The following is a 21218-nucleotide window of genomic DNA, read 5'->3' as shown; positions in this document are numbered from 1 at the left end:
CACACATGCCTGGAAAGTATGGGACAATTTAACATGATCAATCCACCTAACCTGCAGATCTTTGAACTGTGGGAGGAGACCAGAGCACCCAAAGGAAACCCACGCAGACACAGGGAGAATGTGCAAACTCCACACAGACAGTCGCCTGAGGCAGAATCGAACTGGAGACACTATCGTTGTGAGGCAGTAGTGGGAACCATGTGCTGCCCAATAGGATTTGGGTGCCTTTGGCATGAATCACAGAAAGCTACCACTTGTCAGAAAATAGGAATAACAAATGGAATGTTGACTTTTATTTCAATGGGAATGCAATATAAAAATAGGATAGTTTTGGGGAAACAATACAAAGCAATAGACAGACCACACCTGGAAGACTGTGCATAACTTTGGACCCTTTATCTAAGGAAAGATACACTGGAATTTCAGGCAGTTTTTAGAAAGTTGACTCAGCTGATACCAGGTATGAAGGGATTCTCCTATAGAGAGAGGTTGAGCCTGTACTCATTGGAGTTTAAAAGAATGTGAGGAAGCCTTAGAGAAACATATAAGATTCTGAAGTGATTTGACAGGGTAGATGTGTAGAGGTTGTTTCCCCTTGTGGGAGTCTTGGACCAGAGGGCAAAATCTCAGAGTAAGGGGTTGCCCATTTATAACAGAGATGAGGAGGAGTTTTATCTCTGAGGGTAGTGAGTCTATGGAATTCTTCACTATAGAAGGCCAGTGAGCCTGGCCATTAAGTACATTCAAGGCTGAGATAGACAATTTTTAATTAGTAAGGGAAGCAAGACTTATGGGGAAAAGGCAGGAAAGTGGAGTTGAGGATTATCAGAACAACCGAGATCTCATTGAATGGTGGAGCAAACATTATGGGCTGATTGGCCTGCATCTTTAGAACCATCAATTTATACAACAAACTGGACCTTGACTGCACTGTGAGGCTTACAGTGTGGTTATTGGCAGGCACTGTTTCTCACCATTGACCACAACATTGAATGCCTTATTGGAGAGTTTCAAACAGCCTTTCAGGAACATTGAGCCAGAATTTAGGAGTCATACAGCTGCACAGAACAGAAGAGGACATTCAGCCCATCTAGTCACCACCAACATCTCTACACTAATCCCATTTTCCAGTACATGGTCTATAGCCTTGAGTGTTACGACATTCCAGTCATTTGATATAATGATGCAAATTGCTCAATGATTACTTCAATGCATCTAGTTCATTTTGGCTGTTCTTGCTGCTAACAGAGAATGAAGAGAATCCAAATTGTTGATCTGTATTCTACTTCTACAGGTTTATACCTCAAATTCCAAATGCTCCTTTATTACAGTCTGAGAATGAAGGTACAGCTTTTATGAAAGCAATAAACAAATAGGGTTAGTAACCATGCAGATGGATTAGTAATCATTTCTGCATTTCCAGAATCCTGCAGTATTACAAAGTGTCTATTTGGCAAAAAGAAAACTGCAAGGAGCTGAATTATGTTTAATGGTTTGACAGTAGAAAATAAAAAGGATGCATCAAACTACTAAAATATATTTTGAGATTCCATTCCCAGACTATCAAATAAAGTTCTTTTTCTGACATAAACCACTTATCTTTGTGGTCAAACAAAAGCTAACAAAGCTAAACTAATATCACCAAAAGTGAAATTCTTAACATTAAAAGCCTGGGCACCTCTATTCTCTGCTTTCTGGAGTAGATAATGTGCACAACTTTGCCAGACATTGTAAGCTCAGTACTTTTTATAAATCAACAAGGAGTCTAAAGCAAATATGTTACAATCATACGCAGGTATTTAATTTGGTTGATCATTTTAATTTCTTTTGGAAAAGACTACATCCTAATTTTACATTTGGGAGACATAGTTTGAGATATTATCATTTCTGTTTCAAGCAAGAGTATGTATTTTAACATCAGAGGTTTATTAAGGCCTTTACTGTCCCTATGGCAACATGATAGAAAAGGTGTTGCCGTGGGGACATGAAAAGCCCACATAAACCTTCAGGCTTTATTAAGGTACATTTGAGAAAGACGATTTAGCAGTTATAATCTTGTTAAACTTGTCACTGCCCATTCATTGGTTTTTCTGAAGCAACAGGTTCAGTGTTAATTCAGCAGAAACATTTGCAGGATCAACAGCAGGCTTCCAGATGGCTTGTTTAGAGGATGTATTAGGTTGCTGTGTGCAGGCTTCATCAAACGAGCAGTGTACCTTGACAATCACACAGCCCATGTGCTGCCTATAGGTAGCCACCAGAGGAAAACAAAATGCCTTTCTCATTGTGTTGGATTGTGTTGGTTGGAGAAGCATGTCCAAAAGGATTGCTGATTTGTGATGTTAGAGCTATTCCTGAATTGGCTGAACCAATCTCAGCAAAAGCAGCATCATGAAAGGGGCGAAGAGTGTGCAAACGTAACACAGCTGCACTTGTTTAAAGATGCTGTTAACATCAGACCAGATATTATAATAAACCTGTTTTTCATCATTTTCTGGATTCCTCCTTTTACCCTTATCCCTGGGTATTGCACTCCAGAGGCTTGGATGAAATCTCACTAAAGGCTATTTTGTATTTTGTCGAATGTGAATTAACTACAACCAAAATAAATAAAACCATTGGTCTTTACAAACTCTGATGGCCGTCACAAAGAGCTAAGAACTGGTGAGGGTAGATTTTAGTATCTGCAACCAGTCAGACTTGGAAAGTTCAGGGTAGGGAGTTATGGAACTCAGGGTGTGAAAAGAGAGTGTTCAAGGTGTGGAGTGAGAGTGTTAGGGGTGAGGAGCGAGAGAGTGTTGGAGGCACAGTACGGGATACTCTAGATTTCCCTCCTGTATGTTTTGGATAAGACTAAAACTGCACCTTGATGTTAATTAATTGCATTGGTTTGTGTTTGTACTTTTGCAATTAATGTGTTGAGCAATAAAAAAGCAATAACATTTCAATTTTTGATGACTGGCAAATAAAACAATAAAGCAGGTGAAAATGAACCATGAGGGCAAATTAGCAAGTAACATAAAACCAGACACTAGGAGCTTCTTTACAGGAAGAGAAAGGTACAGGTTGTTCTGGTATAACGCATGTTTTTTCAACACGAATTGGCTATAACACAGTTGACGAATTGTGGATGCAAACTTTCTACTGAAATGCAAACTTTCTACTGAACAGGCATAGCGATTTTCTATAATTATCTTCTTCAGCACGATTTTCTATGACGGTTTTCTATAGTGCAAGGTCACACAGGAACATAACTTTTGCATTATAGCAGAACAACCTGTAATAATGAATTTAGGCTCTAGGGATAGTGGAGCTGAGGAAATCACAATGGAATTGGCAAATCAGTTGAACAAATACATTACATCAGTCTTCACAATAGAGGGTACTAATAGCTTTCCACAACTATGAAATAGTTACAGACTAAAGGGAGGGAAGACAACATAAGCATAATAGCTCTCATTAGTGAAACCCATGAAGCTAAAGGCCAATAAGTCCCTTAATCTTCCAAGAATCCTTAAATTCTGGAAAAGTCTTAGAAGATTGTCACACTGTCAATGTAACAACGCCCTTATGCAAATAAGCAGGTAGCTATAGGCCAGTTGGTTTAACATCTGTCATTGGGAAAACATTAGAGTCAATTATAAAGGATGTAATAAAAGAACATTTAGAACACATAATTTAAACAAGCAGAGTCAGTATGGCTTCAGTATTAGGTTGTTGTGGGACAGGGGCAGAGTTGGGTGAAATGAAGGTAGAAGTTGGTGGACACTCATCTTGGGGGCAAATTTGATTCCACAGTTTTGAATGATCTGGTTCACCCTGAGATATTTGCCAGGGTGAGGTAGGGAGGCGGTGGCTAAGGATCAGATATTATGGTTGGGACTGGGGACGATAGTTTCAATCTTCCCAATGTTTATTTATACTCCTCATCCAGTACAAGCAATTTAATAATTTAGAAACCAGGGAAGGAATCCTGAGACTGATCTGGGGGCCACCAGTGTGTACGCAGTAACTGTTGCAGATGGGACGGGAATACGTCAATAAGAAGTGATGGGGGTCTGGAGCAATCCTTTACGGACCACCAGAATTAACTTCACCAAAGGAATGAATAGAATAGAATCCCTACAGTGTGTAAGCAGACCCTTCAGCTTAACAAGTCCACACAGACCCTCCAAAGAGTAACCCACACAGACCCATTCCCCTACCCTATTATTCTACATTTACCCTGAACTAATACACCCAATCTCACAGGGAAAGAGTGATGTCTTCTGATGCTGGGGATCAGAGTTGAGAGTGTGTTGCTGGGATAGCACAGCAGGTCAGGCAGCATCCGAATCAACATTTCGGGCATAAGCCCTTCATCAGGAATGGGCCTGACTTGCTGTGCTTTCCCAGCAACACACTCTCGAACCTAACCTACCCATCCCTGAAGACTTTGGGTAATTTAGCATGGCCAATTCACCTGGCCTGCACATAATTGGATTGTGGGAGGAAACCGGAACACTCGGAAGAAACCCACACAGACACGGGGAGAATGTGCAAATTCCACACAGACAGTTGCCCGAGGCTGGAATTGAACCTGGGTTCCTGGCACTGCGAGGCAGCAGTGCTAACCATTGAGCCATCCTGCTGTCCCCTATAAGGAATTCATACAATCCCTACCACATGGAAACAAGCCATTTGGCCCAACCCTCCGAAGAGTAACCCACCCAGACTCATTCCCCAACATTACTTCCAAAGACATCATCATGATGAATCAAATGTAGCTTTGAAATATTCTTTCTCACAGGGAGAATTTTTACCAAGTTCTACCCTTTTTTTGGCTTACCTTCAAAAGTGAGAAAATAAAATGAAGTAGGGAGAGAAAATGCTGTAGAAACTCAATGGGTTAGCAGCATATGTGAAGAGAAAAAAAGATAATTCTTTGGGTCCAAAGGCTCTTTTTCTTCATCTATTTTGAGCCTGCACATCTTTGTTCTGTGGGAGGAAGCCCATACAGACACAGGGAGAACGTGCAAACTCCACACAGTCACCCAAGGCTGGGACTACACCCAGGTCCCCGGGGGGTACTGTAAGGTAACAGTGTTAACCATTTTGCCACCATGCCACTCCTCAGTATTAAACTTTTCAGCTGCTTGTCAGACATAACATTGTCAAACAACAGCAGTGAAAATAGATTATTTAGTTATTACCTTTCCTACATTACAAGTGACAACACTTCAAAAGCATTTAATTTATTGTATAGCTTTGCAGAACATTTTGAGATTGTGAACCACACCATTTATATGTGGATCAATAGGGGGAATGACACTGACTGCAGGGAAATCAACTCAGGTAATTCAAAATAACATTTTGTATTCACTTACTAAAGATTTTGGAAAATGCAATCTACTGTTTGTGTGATTGAGAGAAGGATATATCATGTATTTGAATGATCACATCAGGGTCTGAAGACAGACCAAGGAATCACACCTCAGCAAGCTACTGGACGCGATGCTTTAAATTGTGGTTTGGAAGCCAAAGTTCATCACCTGAAATGACACTGATTTCATCAAAATCTACAAAGGGAAACATTGAGTTACCTTTGGCCTGACAAGCTGCTGCCATGAAGTGCTGAATTCCTGGTGCATCATGGGAGAATGGGAGATGGATGGATGCTACAAATTGAAATATAAACTGGTGTGACATTGCCTCAACAATTCACTGGAGATAGTAAACAAAACATACACCATCGCCCTAAATGTTACTCATTTTTAAACATCCAACATATCAGATTACATGATGACATTCTTTGCCATACAACCACATATTGTTTTTTGTACACATTTTGAACTCAAGCTGTGACAGTTCCTTGAGCAATATATGTTCACTGGATGTTTTCACATTATTGAAGAATATGTGTTAAGCCTGATAGATAGGTCCTTAATTCTGAAGTTGGAAATATTCGTTGAATCAACAATAGCAAACCTTACCTTAACTCTAAGTTCAAAATGTACTAATGTGCATTTTAGAAAAGAAGGGAATCATCAGACTTGTCAAGGTGTGGATCATAAAACAACACCAAATGTATTTACTTGCAAATGTATGTGGCCTATCATCTTTCCTGGAGTGAAAATACTATAATTTTGTATAAAAAATAATTCTGATTGAAGCCTTTTCGTCCCTTGGTTTTTGTTGGGTGTTGATGAAACTATTAACAGGTACTTTAAACTCTATCTATGATTCTGTTCGAACTCTGAGTTCCTGTGCTTTTCCACTTGTGGTTACTGTTTGATGGATTAGAAAGGGAGCTGTCAAATATTTACACACCAGTGGCGCAGGAAGGAGCAAGACTGAGGCAATGAAATGATTACTTCAGACAGATACCATATGAAATATGTCATAGTAAATGGCTCACAAATCTGAAGTCAGTGCTAGACAAAGCTGACGAGCTTGATAGCTACTGATAGATACCCAGAGAAGGAAACCTCCTCACTTCAAATCCGAGGCTGTGTAACAGATGCTGACTTAATTGTAGCGTTTTCCAAAGGCACTGTGTGATCTATTTTCTTGCTTGTAAGCACAAAGAGAAAGTAATCAGTGTGATGTGATGATGACATCCACGAGACAAATGTTTGAAAGATCTGAACATATGAAGATTTGCAGAGGTTTTAACAGTTGTGCAAGTTTTATTAGAGGCTTCTGTCAGAATATAACAAGAGCTGATTGTGGAAGAGTTCCACTGAAAGGTACTGGCTCATGCATTGGATTCCAAGTACCTGTCATGTTTGAGTGTCTAAAGTGGTTCAGAGCGGCTGCTGAATGCTCTCATTCCCATTGCTGCTAGGCGATGCCATTGAAGCATGTTGCTTTCGAGAAGCTTGAACTGCTCCTGGTAGAGACAGCACTCTCCTTTTAAGTATTCAGGCTTCTTCTCAAAACCTGAAAATGTTGCTGTTTGCACAGTCTTAGCCGTTAAGGTGTATTCATTGCTATACCAGTAGTGTTTGAAATATACCACCCCACCATCACGCAAACACCCCTCCCCCCATTTCCAAGTCCACCAATAAGGCATACCCAGCCACATTAATATAGTGCGAAGGAAAATTTATCAACTATTGCTGCAATAGGGACTAAAGCTGTTCCCTCCCACCAATCAGAAGGTATTATATGGATTCTTGTGAAATGCTATCTTCTGTCTCAGTTGATACACAAATTCATCAGGGGGAAAGGCATTCCCCTTTGGGGTCTTGTTCCAAAAGGAGTGTGGGTCATTCTCAAACCTCATACCTTTAGCCTCCAAAGGATGATTATTAACATTTGCTGTTGGCTCCTGTACATTTGCCTTTGCCAAAGAATGGCAGGTTTAAAGGGAAATTTTGCCAGCTGTTGCCCAGAATTCCAGCTCCCAGTTCCTGCAGTAATCCCAGCATACAATGCACTAAGCACTGGAAAAAGTAATTAAATTAAATGAACTCATGTTATGGAGCAATGGCGGCCCAGTGAGGGATATGCTAAGCTGTAACCGAAACACAGTATTGAATTAGGATACTGTGATCTGCTACATCTGCGTATTTATAGCAATAGCTCAAATCTTAAAAGAAGAAAAAAGGAACACACACATTAATACAACACTCTTCATTGGTATATCCAAAACCAATGAAGCACATTTGAACTATAGTCATTGTTGTAATAAAGGAATGGGGTCTAGTTATACATCCAGTGCTTTTATGAAGGGCGTTTGACCCAGCAGCAGTGAAGGAATGACAATATAGTTCCAAGATAAGATAGTATAAGAGTTTGGAGAGAAACTTGCAGGTGATGGTGGCTGTTCCTTGTACATATTGCCCTTGTCTTTCTAGATTGTAGAGGTCACAAATTTGAAAGATTCTGTCAAAGGACCCTTGGTGCATTGCTGCAAGGCATCTTGGAGATGGTGTACTGTGCATTGGTGGTATAAGAAATTAATGTTCAATATGTCGGACGTGGTTCCAATCAAACAAAATGGTTTGTCTTGGATGGTGTTGAGGTTCCTGAGTGTTGCTGGACCTGCAATTATTCAGGCGAGTGAATAGAATTCCATCATACTCCTGACTTGTGCCTAGTAAATAGGCACTGGGGATCAAGAGATGAGTTAATCCTCTCAAAATTTTAGTATCTTACCTATTAGTGCAGCCACGGTGATTATATGGTTGGTCCAGATCAGTATCTAGTCACTGGTTACTGCATAGGGATTCTGCAATGTTATTGTCATCAAATGTCAAAGGGAGATGGTTAGATTCTCTTTTGTTGGTGATAGTCATTGCCTGGTACTTGTGTGGTGCAGCAGACTCAGGGGGCCTGTACCTGGTCCTATCTTCCTATTTCAGATGTCCACCATCCAAAGTATTATTCCAGATGTCCAGCATCCGCAGTATTATTCCAAAGGATTGGTGCTGGGTCCACTACTTTTCATCATTTATATAAATGATTTGGATGTGAGCTCAAGAGGTACAGTTAGTAAGTTTGCAGATTACACCAAAATTGGAGGTGTAGTGGACAGCGTGGAAGATTACCTCACATTACAACAGGATCTTGATCAGATGGGCCAATGGACTGAGAAGTGGCAGATGGAGCTTAATTTAGATAAATGTGAGGTGCTGCATTTTGGGAAAGCAAATCTTAGCAGGACTTGTACACTTAATGCTGAAAATGTGTTGCTGGAAAAGCGCAGCAGGTCAGGCAGCATCCAAGGAACAGGAGAATCAACATTTTGGGCTGAAGAAGGGCTTATGCCCGAAACGTCGATTCTCCTGTTCCTTGTATGCTGCCTGACCTGCTGCGCTTTTCCAGCAACACATTTTCAGCTCTGATCTCCAGCATCTGCAGTCCTCACTTTCTCCTTGTACACTTAATGGTAAGGTCCTAGGGAGTGTTGCTGAACAAAGAGACCTTGGAGAGCAGGTTCATAGCTCCTTGAAAGTGAAGTCGAAGTTAGATAGGATAGTGAAGAAGGCATTTGGTATGCTTTCCTTTATTGGTCAGAGTATTGAGTGTAGGTGTTGGGAGGTCATGTTGCAGCTGTACAGGACATTGGTTAGGCCACTGTTGGAAGATTGCATGCAGTTCTGGTCTCCTTCCTATCAGAAAGATGTTGTGAAACTTGAAATGGTTCAGAAAAGATTTACAAGGATGTTGCCAGGGTTGGAGGATTTGAGCTATAGGGAGAGGTTGAATAGGCTAGGGCTGTTTTCCCTAGAGCACTGGAGGCTGACGGGTGACCTAATCGAGGTTTATAAAATCATGAGGGGCATGGATAGGATAATTAGACAAAGTCTTTTGCCTGGGGTGGTGGAATCTAGAACTAGAGGGCATAGATTTAGGGTGAGAGGGGATAGATATAAAAGAGACCTAAGGGGCAACTTTTTCACTCAGAGGGTGGTACATGCATGGAACAAGCTGCCAGACGAAGTGGTGGAGGCTGGTACAATTGCAACATTTAAAAGGCATCTGGATGGATATATGAATAGGAAGGGTTTGGAGGGATATGGGCCAGGTGCTGGCAGGTGGGACTAGATTGGGTTGGGGTGTCTGGTCGGCATGAACAAGTTGGACTGAAGGGTCTGTTTCCATGCTGTACATCTCTATGATTCTATGTCCACGATCTGCAGTATTATTCCTGATGTCTAGTATTCACAGTATTACTCCAGATGTCCACCATCTGTAGGCTTACTTCAAATGTTCATCATCTGCAGTACTATTCCAGATGTCCAGCATTTGCAGTATTACTTCAGATGTTTACCATCTGCAGTATTATTTTAGATGTCCACCATCCACAGTATTATTCCAGATGTCCGGCATATGCAGTATTATTCCAGATGTCTACTATCCACAGTATTACTGCAGATGTCCAGTATCCACAGTATTATTTCAGATATCTGGTATCTGCAGTATTATTCCAGATGTTCACCATCTGCAGTATTACTTCAGATGGCCAGCACCCGCAGTATTATTTCAGATGTCTGGCATCTGCAGCATTATTCCAGATGTTCACCATCCACAGTATTATTCCAGATGTCCAGCATCAGCAGTATTATTCCAGATGTCCACCATCCTCAGTATTACTCCAGATGTCCACCATCTTCAGTATTACTCCAGATGTCCAGTATCCACAGTATTATTCCAGATGTTCGGTATCCACAGTATTACCTCAGATGTCCAGCATCCGCAATATTATTTCAGACATCCACCATCTGCAGGATCACACCAGATGTCCAGCATCCACGGTATTATTCCAGATGTCCAGTATCCATGGTATTACTTAAGATGTCCAGCATCCACAGTGTTACTTCAGATGTCCAGCATCCACAGAATCATTCCAGATATCCAGCATCTGCAGTATTACTCCAGATGTCCAGCATCCACAGTATTATTTCAGATGTCCAGCATGTGCAGTATTATTTCAAATGTCCAGCCATCCGCAGTATTATTCCAGATGTCCATCATCTGCAGCATTACTCCAGATTTCTAGTATCCACAGTATTACTCCAGATGTCCAGCATCAGCAGTATTATTTCAAATGTGCAATATCCGCAGTACTATTCCAGGTGTCCTACATCTGCACTCTTACTCCAGATGTCCAGCATCCACAGTATTATTCCAGATGTCCAGCATCCACAGTATTATTCCAGATGTCCAGCATCTGCAGTATTATGCCTTTATGTTAGAAAAATCACAAATGCACATCTGGAGCAGAGGATTAAACTTTCGAGCAGAAGTACTGGAGATGCCACAGGAATATTATGCTTAGAGCTGCTGAGATTTTATTTTTCGCCCATAATCTCCACGAGTTTGTTCTGAATATTTAGTTGAAAACTAAGAACAAAAGGCTATTGTTTTCATGAGCATTGAGACTGTTTGTCATCACTGTACAACATTTATAGCTCCACTTCTTGTGGTAGATAGCTGGGGGCATTGGGTAAACTTAAAACAGTATCAGTGCCACTTCAAACTGTTCCATAACCTTATGAGCCTCACCCAAAATCAGAGCACAACAGGCATTTTCCACATCAGTGACAAGTGGCCCCAAGACATGAAAATTGTTCAGTGCAGATAACTTCAGCTCTAGTGAGCAGGCTGGAGAATAGGATTGAAATAATTTAAAAGAGGGTGGGTGTAGAAGAGGTCGAGAAAGCAGGGCCAGGACAGGGCCACATGAACCATCAAAGGAGGAGGTCAAGGGTGAAAATGAGGCATTACAAAGTGCAGGAGTTTGCTTCACACTGCACTTGGCCAGCAAGGTCCAAAGGAAAAGTCAACAAATCACAACACATGATAAGTAAGGAAGCAGGGTCTGAGGATTCCTATTGACCAAAGAATGTGTTTGTTCAGAAGTACAGAAATCAATGACCAATTAGCCTAGCAATTGGATTGCTCTCTACCACAGGTTAACGCTTTGGACATTGACCAACCCAACTGATAGGCTCCTCTGCCAAAGAGCCCTGGACTCCTGTAGCCACAGGTGCCAGGAATTAGAACTATCAGCCAGGCACTCTCCTCGGCCTCGGGCCTGCTCAAGAAAATTTAACTAAATTTCTGTTTGTCTGCCCTGATAGTTCCCTATATACATCATTGTCATATTTATTTTAAAATACCTCTGGTAAGCACTTCGGTGTTTTATGACTTTAAAGGCACCAGTTGTTTTTTTCTGTTGTTGGTTGTGTTGTGTGGTTGAATGTACTGTATGGCATTCTGACACAGGCCAGATTACACTTACCACTTGGTGGTTTGTTTTCCTCCATCTATAAAAATATGAAGAAAGATAGAAACAAGAGCAGGCCATTCAGCTCATCAGCCTGTCCTAAATTCTCTTAGATATCATGACTAATCTGTAACTCAACTGCATTAGCTGCCAAGGTTCTCTATCCCTTAATAATCCTGTCCAACAAAAACTATCAATCGCATTTCTGAAATTTGCAATTGCTGCCTGGCCTCAGCAACTCTTTAGATGAGACAATTGGATTCTGGGTAATCAAGTTGGAGGACAGGAAAAATTTCTGGCTGTAACAGCTGCTCCTTTTTTGAGGTATTTTAGGTCCTGGAGGTGATTTCCTCAAATTGCAGGAGCAGCAAATACTGTTTCATATGTTGTTGCATTGTTTTGGAACTTTGGGGAAAAAAAAGTCAAAACAACAGCAGTTTTAAAAGGGAGAAGAACAGGCAAAGGAAGCACATAGTGAGGTCAGTGCAGGAGAGAGAGAGAGAGAGAACCTGCACAGTCACTGCCTTTGATGTTTGAATTCATGTATCCCTGGTCCTATGGGGCAACTTTTTCACACAGAGGGTGGTACGTGTATGGAATGAGCTGCCAGAGGAAGTGGTGGAGGTTGGTACAATTGCAACATTTAAGAGGCATTTGGATGGGTATATGAATAGGAAGGGTTTGGAGGAATATGGGACTGGTGCTGGCAGGTGGGACTAGATTGGGTTGGGATGTCTGGTCGGCATGAACGGGTTGGACGGAAGGGTTTGTTTCCGTGCTGTACATCTCTATGACTCTATCCATGACTCTAATTCCTAATTGTTGTGTGAAAATGTACTTTCTGACATCACTCCTGAACACTTTCCCAATTAGAGCAATTAGGAATGGAGAACAATTCTGACCTTGCCAGAAATACACATATTCCATAAAAGAATAAACAACAAAAAGCCTAACTCTAACTTTGATATTGTTCCCTTTGCTTTGAAGTCTCCTACCAGGGGCAATAGTTTTGCTCTTGACCTTATCAAATACCTTGATCATTTAAACACTTCCATTGGGTCGTATCTTAGTCTTTTATAATCAATAGAAGGCTTGCCTATACAACATATCTTCAATCTCCGTGGGCTTGGTATTTAATTTGTTATGTTTTTCTTATATGACTGCACTGGGGTTATGTGTTTAGAGAGAAATTGGAGCATGTGGTGAATCCAGTGAACATAGGTTCATATGTGTGATAACTACTTACCATTACTAGCTTACTAGTCCTCAAAACTTGACTCATTCCACTAAGGACGTGGAGATGTTGAGGCAAAGTCAGTCATTTCCCCAAAAGGAAAAAAAACAAAACCAAAAGACAGGTCATTTCACCCAAAGGTTTTCTTATGAATCTCACAACCCAGCAAATGCAAACAGGTTACCTAGCAACCTGAGAGGCAGAAATAAGTGGCTGGAAATAAAGGAGGAAAATGTTTCTAAAATAATAAATGAAAGGAAACATATTTATTTCTGGTTTTTAATGTATGCAAGAGATTGTTAGCACTGGAGAATCAAACCATTCTCCTCACTCAAGCGATGCAGACCTTTGTGTTTTCATGAATGTTGTTGTTCATCTAAAGCCTATTAGTACCAGATTATGAGCTGCTTTCTGCTATGATTGAAGCTTTCAAACACATTTCATTTATGACCTTTTACATACAGAAGAGTGGGTATTCATAAGCAGTGCAGTACAGGTAAAGGCACTACAGTCCTCACACACCATAGGGCTTCTCTCTCATGGCGGTGGTACCTGGTGCATGATGGTTGCAAGACTGGTTCTTAATTTAGTGATGAAAATGTGTTGCTGGAAAAGCGCAGCAGGTCAGGCAGCATCCAAGGAACAGGAGAATCGATGTTTCGGGCATTAGCCCTTCTTCAGGAATTCCTGAAGAAGGGCTGATGCCTGAAACGTCGATTCTCCTGTTCCTTGGATGCTGCCTGACCTGCTGCACTTTTCCAGCAACACATTTTCAGCTCTGATCTCCAGCATCTGCAGTCCTCACTTTCTCCTCTTAATTTAGTGATCATTGGCTTCACTTCACAGGGCCATCACCCCACCCAGCTGGAAACGTTGTAGGCTAAAGCCCCAACATGAACTTGAGCAGACAATCTAGTTGAACATAGTTCTTTGCATGAGTTGCATTGTTACAAAAAGTGCCAGACAGAGTCATACTGCATGTTAATGTGGATATAAAAAACTCCATTTCAGAGTCTGGAATACGATCATATCCAACCAGTTTGATATCCAACATAACAAACACTACTCCCTAAATCTTGTCATTGTATACCACTCTACTTCATACAGAGATATCCTCCAATAAATATCATGCTTATTTCTTGAAACAGGAAATAGCAAATGACACACCATATAATTAAAAACATTCCCCACTTGGCTGTGAAACAGTTTGGGGTGTGCTACGAGGAGGAGAGCTGCTGTAAATATTCCATCTGTATGTGTCATTGTGAAGATGGGGCAAGTATTATTTTTAATATCTAGAGGCAGTGACAAATTCCATAGTGCAGAACACCAGCAAAACGGAAAAGAAATGAGGGAAATGATGCAGGCTTGAGCTTCAAAAATCTGAAACTTATAGGAAAACATGATGTCTCATGAAAATAGAGCAATTGTAGTTTGGGGATAGGAGCTTCTCACTATCGATGTGATTTATTTTAAGGAGTTTAAGAGCTCATGCAACAGACAGTTGAAGTATTATTGATGCCACCTACCATTCTACAGGCTCTAGGTGAGTTTCCTTCCTGAGCCCACATAGTTTGTGTAGGGGTTCCCAGTGCAATGGTTGTCCCATGGCAACAGCACTGCCATCTCTCAGAAGCCCACCCCACCCCTGCCAGTCAGGTCCTTGTGCCCCACACTTTACTTGCTGGAGCTGGAGGTTGCATGTGTCCTCATTCAGTAGGTGCAGCCCCTCAGATTGGGCCCAATAGCTCTCAAGTGCAGGCCTAGATTAGAGTGGTGCTGGAAAAGCACAGCAGTTCAGGCAGCATCCGAGGACTGCTCCTCGGATGCTGCCTGAACTGCTGTGCTTTTCCAGCACCGGTCTAATCTAGACCCTGGTTTCCAGCATCTGCAGTCATTGTTTTTACCTCAAGCGCAGGCCATCATCTTTAACAATGAACTGGCTGACACCAGCAACAATGTGGCCTGCAGTGCTGCTGCTCACTCAAACTGGGGCACCCTTTGCTTTTAGCGTCAGCAATGGGCCCTGACTGACTCCATCATTTCAATCTGTTCCACTCACAAAGCGTGGGTGCAGGCCCAGACTGTATTGTATCAAAATCAATTTTTAAGTTAAACTTTACAATGTTCTGACATCTTGTTGTTGAATAATTTCAGGCTGTAGTTACCTACCTTGTAGCAAAGGAGGCAAGAAGAAATAGCATCAAGAAATCCATCCTGAATCCCATCAATAGTATCTTGTGATGGGAAATTATTTGTTTCTGGGGATAAGAAGTTCGGTTTTAACAGACCCAGACCAATCAACAACAGCATCCCCACTAACTCCTCCATTTAAAGGATTGAAACAAAGCGCCTTCTTTGTCTTGAACTATATGCCAGTGGATATTTGATGTAAAAACATGTCCAGTATCAATCATCAGTGATATTTTCCATTGCATTTATGTCATTGCTGAATCCACGTGACCTGCTTAGAAAAACACTCTATGGGGAAGAACAGTGCTCTCTGTTAAGTCAGGGCTGCTTTTTCATTAAGACATGGGCTCTTTGCCCATTCATTATTTTAAAATAAACAGCAAAGCCAAGCATGTGACAGATTATGTCAGCACTTATACATAACTGCGAAGTTAGAACAACACAGTCAAGATCTCTAGCCTTCTTTCCAATCAGTACATTGATAACGTCACATTGGTTTGCCGTCATCATTTTTGTTTTGTATTTTCATAAAGGGCATCAGAGAATTCTAAAAATAGAGGTAGGGCTAATGAACATTAACAGCAGTCAACTCACTCTGTTCTTTCATAAAGTCATCCCGGATTCTGTTCTGTGACCCTTCGAAAAATCATTTAACCCCCTTTTAGTAAAGGAGCAGAATAAGTTTTACCCATCCATGTGTTGTGGTTGTCACAGACATTTCTGATTCTAGCGCCTGTTTTTACTGTTACAAGATAACTACTGTATAATACCGTTTGTCATTCACTAGACTATAAAGCCATATTCTGAGTCTAGGACTGTTGGAAATATTTATTTCTGAAAACCTATAGATATTTTGAGATGATACAAACAAATAATAAGACCATTTAGGATGTTCTGTATGCTCATTTCCGGAAAACTTCACACTGTATTTACTTTAAGAAATCCCTGTTGAATTATTAAATACAGTGGAGAATCAATAAAATTCTTAATGAAAGGCTCAAACCTGAAACGCCAATTCTTCTGCTCCTTGGATGCTGCTCGACTGGCTGTGCTTTTCCAGCATCACACTCTTCGACAGTTTAACATCATCCAATCTTATACTAAATGTTGCCTTCACTTTCACTGTGAGGTCAAGGTCATGTTGTTCCTGTACATTGCAGGAACCAGTGGCTGCACTGGGTACAGTGCAGATTGTAACAAGTTTCCACCAGTGTCTGGAAACGTCTTATAATTGAAACATATTGTCTTTAGGCATACTGTTGTACTGACCATGAGATATAACACAACATCCCCCTTTTTCCAAAAATGAAGACATCTCTAAAGATCTACGTGTTATTCATAGGAACGTATTGTTGTTTCAATAGTTATACAAATAGAGTTTGCAAGTCTAATGCTTCAAACTTCAATGTGATGTTTTACACAACTCCAGCTGACCTGATGATTGTATACTCATCTGGAGAAATACACATTGTTCTCGGTGGTACTTGTTTGACAACCTGGTTGAGTTGCTACTAGTCACTGTCACTCCAGCAACGCCACACCATTATCTTGTCAGAGTGGTCTTCCTCACTGTCTTTCTGCATGATTGGTGATCCATACATTGGTCTGAACCGTCTTCTGTTATTTTACAGTCTGGCACTATGATCAGTAATGTCTTTATATGGCTGAGTTGATTGCAGGTTTTGGAAGGCTTTTCTGGTATCGAAGTATTTGTATGTGTATTTCTAATTTGCACTCTCTCCCCTGTGTGCAATTTTAATCGGTATCTACCTATTTGTCCATTGTGTTTCTCCTCTGTCCTCTGACTTTTAAAAAACGCCTATGTCTCAGAGTGGGAAGACAATTAGTTGGTGGGCAAAGATGATTGTACTTGTCTTCTGAGACCAAGCTGTGTTGAGGAGAATAATTCTTTCTCCATTGGTGCTACAATGTTGTTGATGCAGTAATGCAATGTATCAATCTTATAAAGTTGCTTAACACTTATTGATCATTGATTTGATAGTACATGCAATATGTTCTGCTAGACACAATGACTGTGAATAGAGGAGTGACAAGGTCACTCCCTATTAGTACACCTGCATTGAAATGGCTAAGCAATTTATTGCGATCCATTGTCTGACACTGTCTGATGCTGGACACCAAATAAACTAAAATGAACACTCACTGTGAGCAGCTGTGTTGGTTTCGTCTAAAGCATGCATTTGCTGTTTTTCTGCCACAATGCTTTCCTCAAGTAATGCATCAATGATAAGGCCCTTTATCTTCCTTCCTAAAAGTTTTTAATTAACTGGCTTCTTCTGACAAAATAGTCAGTAGAATCTTGGAGTTGCTGTCAGTGTGAGATGATTTGGAATCCTTTAATCCTGAAGTTAATTCTTAATTTCAGCTGGTCTTCTGATCCTTCCTATACTTTACTGGCTTTCCTTTTTATCTTCCATAAAAAGACCAGATGTGAAACTCCTCCCAGCCAATGGCAAGCAAGATTTTTAGAGCTCTTTTCTTGAGATCATCTATTACTTGACCTATAAAACAGAACTGCAGATATTATTTGAACAGCTATAATTTAGTAAGGGTGACACTGGATGTCCAGTCCTAATGAGGTTTCTGCTATCTGTGATTACAGTTTCAATGATTGGATAGTACTGCTTTAGATTAGATTACATTACAGTGTGGAAACAGGCCCTTCGGCCCAACAAATCCACACCGACCCGCCAAAGCGCAACCCACCCATATACCACTACATTTACCCCTTACCTAACACTACGGGCAATTTAGCATGGCCAATTCACCTGAGCTGCACAATTTTGGACTGTGGGAGGAAACCGGAGCACCCGGAGGAAACCCACACAGACACTGGGAGAACGTGCAAACTCCACACAGTCAGTCGCCTGAGGCAGGAATTGAATCTGTGTCTCTGGCGCTGTGAGGCAGCAGTGCTAACCACTGTGCCACCATGCCGCCCACCAGGTGTATGTCCCTGACTTTGTAACAGTGTGAGTTATTACTGCTCCCTCCTTAAGAACATAGACTCTGCAGCCATTGTTTAAGAGACTGTTTCGTATGTATCAATTGTTAGGCACAGAGCATTCTAGTCTTCCAGCTCTGTAATGCACTGTATTCACATTAAGAAAAAAATAACATCAGAAATTTTGGTCCAGATGGTCAGATACTCATTGGGGGAGCACAGACTAGAGATATCTATCAGGATGATTCAATCCTGCTCACCTCACAACCCAAAACCCCTTCGGATCTAACACTCCCTCTACAGCCAAACTCAACACTGCACCTCACAACCCAAAACCCCTTCCCCTTCAGATCCAACACTCCCTCCACTGCCAAACTCAACACTGCACCTCACAACCCAAAACCCCTTCGGATCCAACACTCCCTCTACTGCCAAACTCAACACTGCACCTCACAACCCAAAACCCCTTCGGATCCAACACTCCCTCTACTGCCAAACTCAACACTGCACCTCACAACCCAAAACCCCTTCCCCTTCAGATCCAACACTCCCTCCACTGCCAAACTCAACACTGCACCACCAAGCTGGGGCTGATAGCCTCACCTTGTCAGACCAGACAATGCCCTCTCCATACCACCAGACTCAAGACTCCCCTGTAACCTGGAGCTAGTTGCTAATATGCAATAGCCTATATGTTTATAACTATTCGAGATTCTTCTAGTTAGGCCAGGAAGTGGCTTTCCTCTGCCACACTAAACCAAGCAGCTCCTGTCGGGTCCTGCACTTCAAGAGGATGCTGGCAGCTACCTTCATGATGAGCAAAAGCTATACAGCATTATTGCAAGGTCAGAAAAAGGGGAAGATATAATGGGGAACAAAGAGATGGCAGATAAATTAAATAAACACTTTGGTTCTGTGTTCACAAAGAAGGACACAAATAACACCTCAAAAATGTTCAGGAACACAATACTTAGACAGAGAGAGAAATGGAATGAAATCGGTATTAGTAGGGAAATAGTGTTGGGGAAATTGAGTAGATTAAAGGCAGATAAATCCCTAAAATAATCTACATCCCAGACTGCTTAAGGAAGTGGCCGTGTAAATAATTTCAAGATTCAATAGACTCCGAGCAGTTCCTATGGATTGCAGGAGAGATAGTATAAACCTAATATTTAAAAAGGAAGGAGAGAGAAAACAGAGAATTGAAATCCAATTAGCCTGAAATCAGCCATGATCGAATTGTGGTGTACACTTGATGGGCCAAATGGCCTAATTCTGCTACTCTCAAATAGTCTTACCAGTAGTGGGGAAAATGGCAGAGTTCATAATTTCACATGTATCTACATTATATCTCATTTCCCATGCAATTGCCCACTCATTTAACTTGTCTAAGTTACACTGAAGCATCTCTGCAGCTTCCTCATAGCTCATCTTTTCACCCACCTTTGTATCATTTCCAAATTTGGAGATATTGTATTTCATTCCCTCATCTAAATCATGCATGTATATTGTGAATAGCTGAGGTATAAGTATTGATACCTATGGTACTCCTCTAGCCACTGCCTACCACTTGGAAAATGATCTGTTTATTTCTACTCTGTTTCCTGTCTGCCAACCAGTTCTCTATCTATGTCAGTACTTTGCTCCCAGTCTTATGTGCCTCAATTTTACATGATAATCTCCTTTGTGGGATCTTGTCAAAAGCTTCTGAAAGTCCAAGTAAACCACACCCACCAACTCCCTTTCTCAGCTTTACTGGTCACATCCTCAAACCATTCCAGTGTATTTCTCTGGTATGAGTTCCCTTTTGTAAATTCACACTGACTCTGTCTGACTGATACTGTCACTCTTTTCTAAATGCTCTGCTACTAAAACTTTTATAATGGACTCTAGCATTTTCTCCACTACCAATGCCAGGCTGAGTTGTCTGTAGTTATTAGTTTGCTCCGTGCCCCCCTTTTTAAATAGAGGGGTTACATTAGATTGGCTGAAGAAAGGAAGTTTGGAGTTACATTAGATACTCTGCAATCTGTAGGAACTGTTCCAGAGTCTATAGAATATTGGAAGATGATCACCAATGCATGCAGTATTTCTAGGGCCAGTCGTTAAGCACTCTGGGATTTAGATTGTCAGGTCTTGTCTGAACTTAATCCCATCAAATTCCCTAGCATGATTTCCTTCAGTTCCTCCCTCCCTCTAAACTCTGCATTCCTCAACCACTCTGGAGTGTTGTTTGTGTCCTCCTTTGTGAACACAAACCAAAGTATGTTTTTAGTTAGTTTAGTTAGTTAGTTTGTGGGCGGCACGGTGACACAGTAGTTAGCACTGTTGCCTCACAGCGCCAGAGACCCGGGTTCAATTCCCGCCTCAGCCGACTCTCTGTGTGGAGTTTGCACATTCTCCCCGTGTCTGCGTGGGTTTCCTCCGGGTGCTCCAGTTTCCTCCCACAGTCCAAAGATGTGCAGGTCAGGTGAATTGGCCATGCTAAATTGCCCGTAGTGTTAGGTAAGGGGTAGATGTAGATGTAGGGGTATGGGTGGGTTGCGCTTCGGCGGGGCGGTGTGGACTTGTTGGGCCGAAGGGCCTGTTTCCACACTGTAAGTAATCTAATCTAGTTGGCCATTTCTTTGTTCTCCCTTGTAAATTCCCCTGTTTTTGACTATACAGGACTTACATTTGTCTTCAATAATCTTTTTCTCTTCATATACGTATAGAAAATTTTACAGTCAGTTTTTATATTTCCCACTATCTGACACATATACTCTAGCTTGCCTTTCTTAAACAATCTCATTGTTCTCTTTTGTTGAATTATAAACTGCTCCCATTCCTTAGGTCTGGTGGGTTTTCTTTTGTACAATTTGTAACCTCTTCCTTGGATCTAACACTATCTGTGATTTCCCTTGTCAGCCATAGTTTGGTCACCTTTCCCATTCTACTTTTGTATTAAACAACAACAAACAACTTTGAATGTTTGCCATTGCCTTTCCACCACCATCCCTTAATCTAGTTTAGCCTACTCACACCTCACACTATTGTAATTTCCTCTATCTAGAACCTTAATCTCAGAATCAACTACATCATTCTCCATCTTGATGAGGAATTCTATG

Source organism: Chiloscyllium punctatum, chromosome 8, assembly GCF_047496795.1.
Source record: "Chiloscyllium punctatum isolate Juve2018m chromosome 8, sChiPun1.3, whole genome shotgun sequence".
In the NCBI taxonomy this organism is placed as follows: domain Eukaryota; kingdom Metazoa; phylum Chordata; class Chondrichthyes; order Orectolobiformes; family Hemiscylliidae; genus Chiloscyllium; species Chiloscyllium punctatum.
This window is presented reverse-complemented; position numbering follows the sequence as displayed.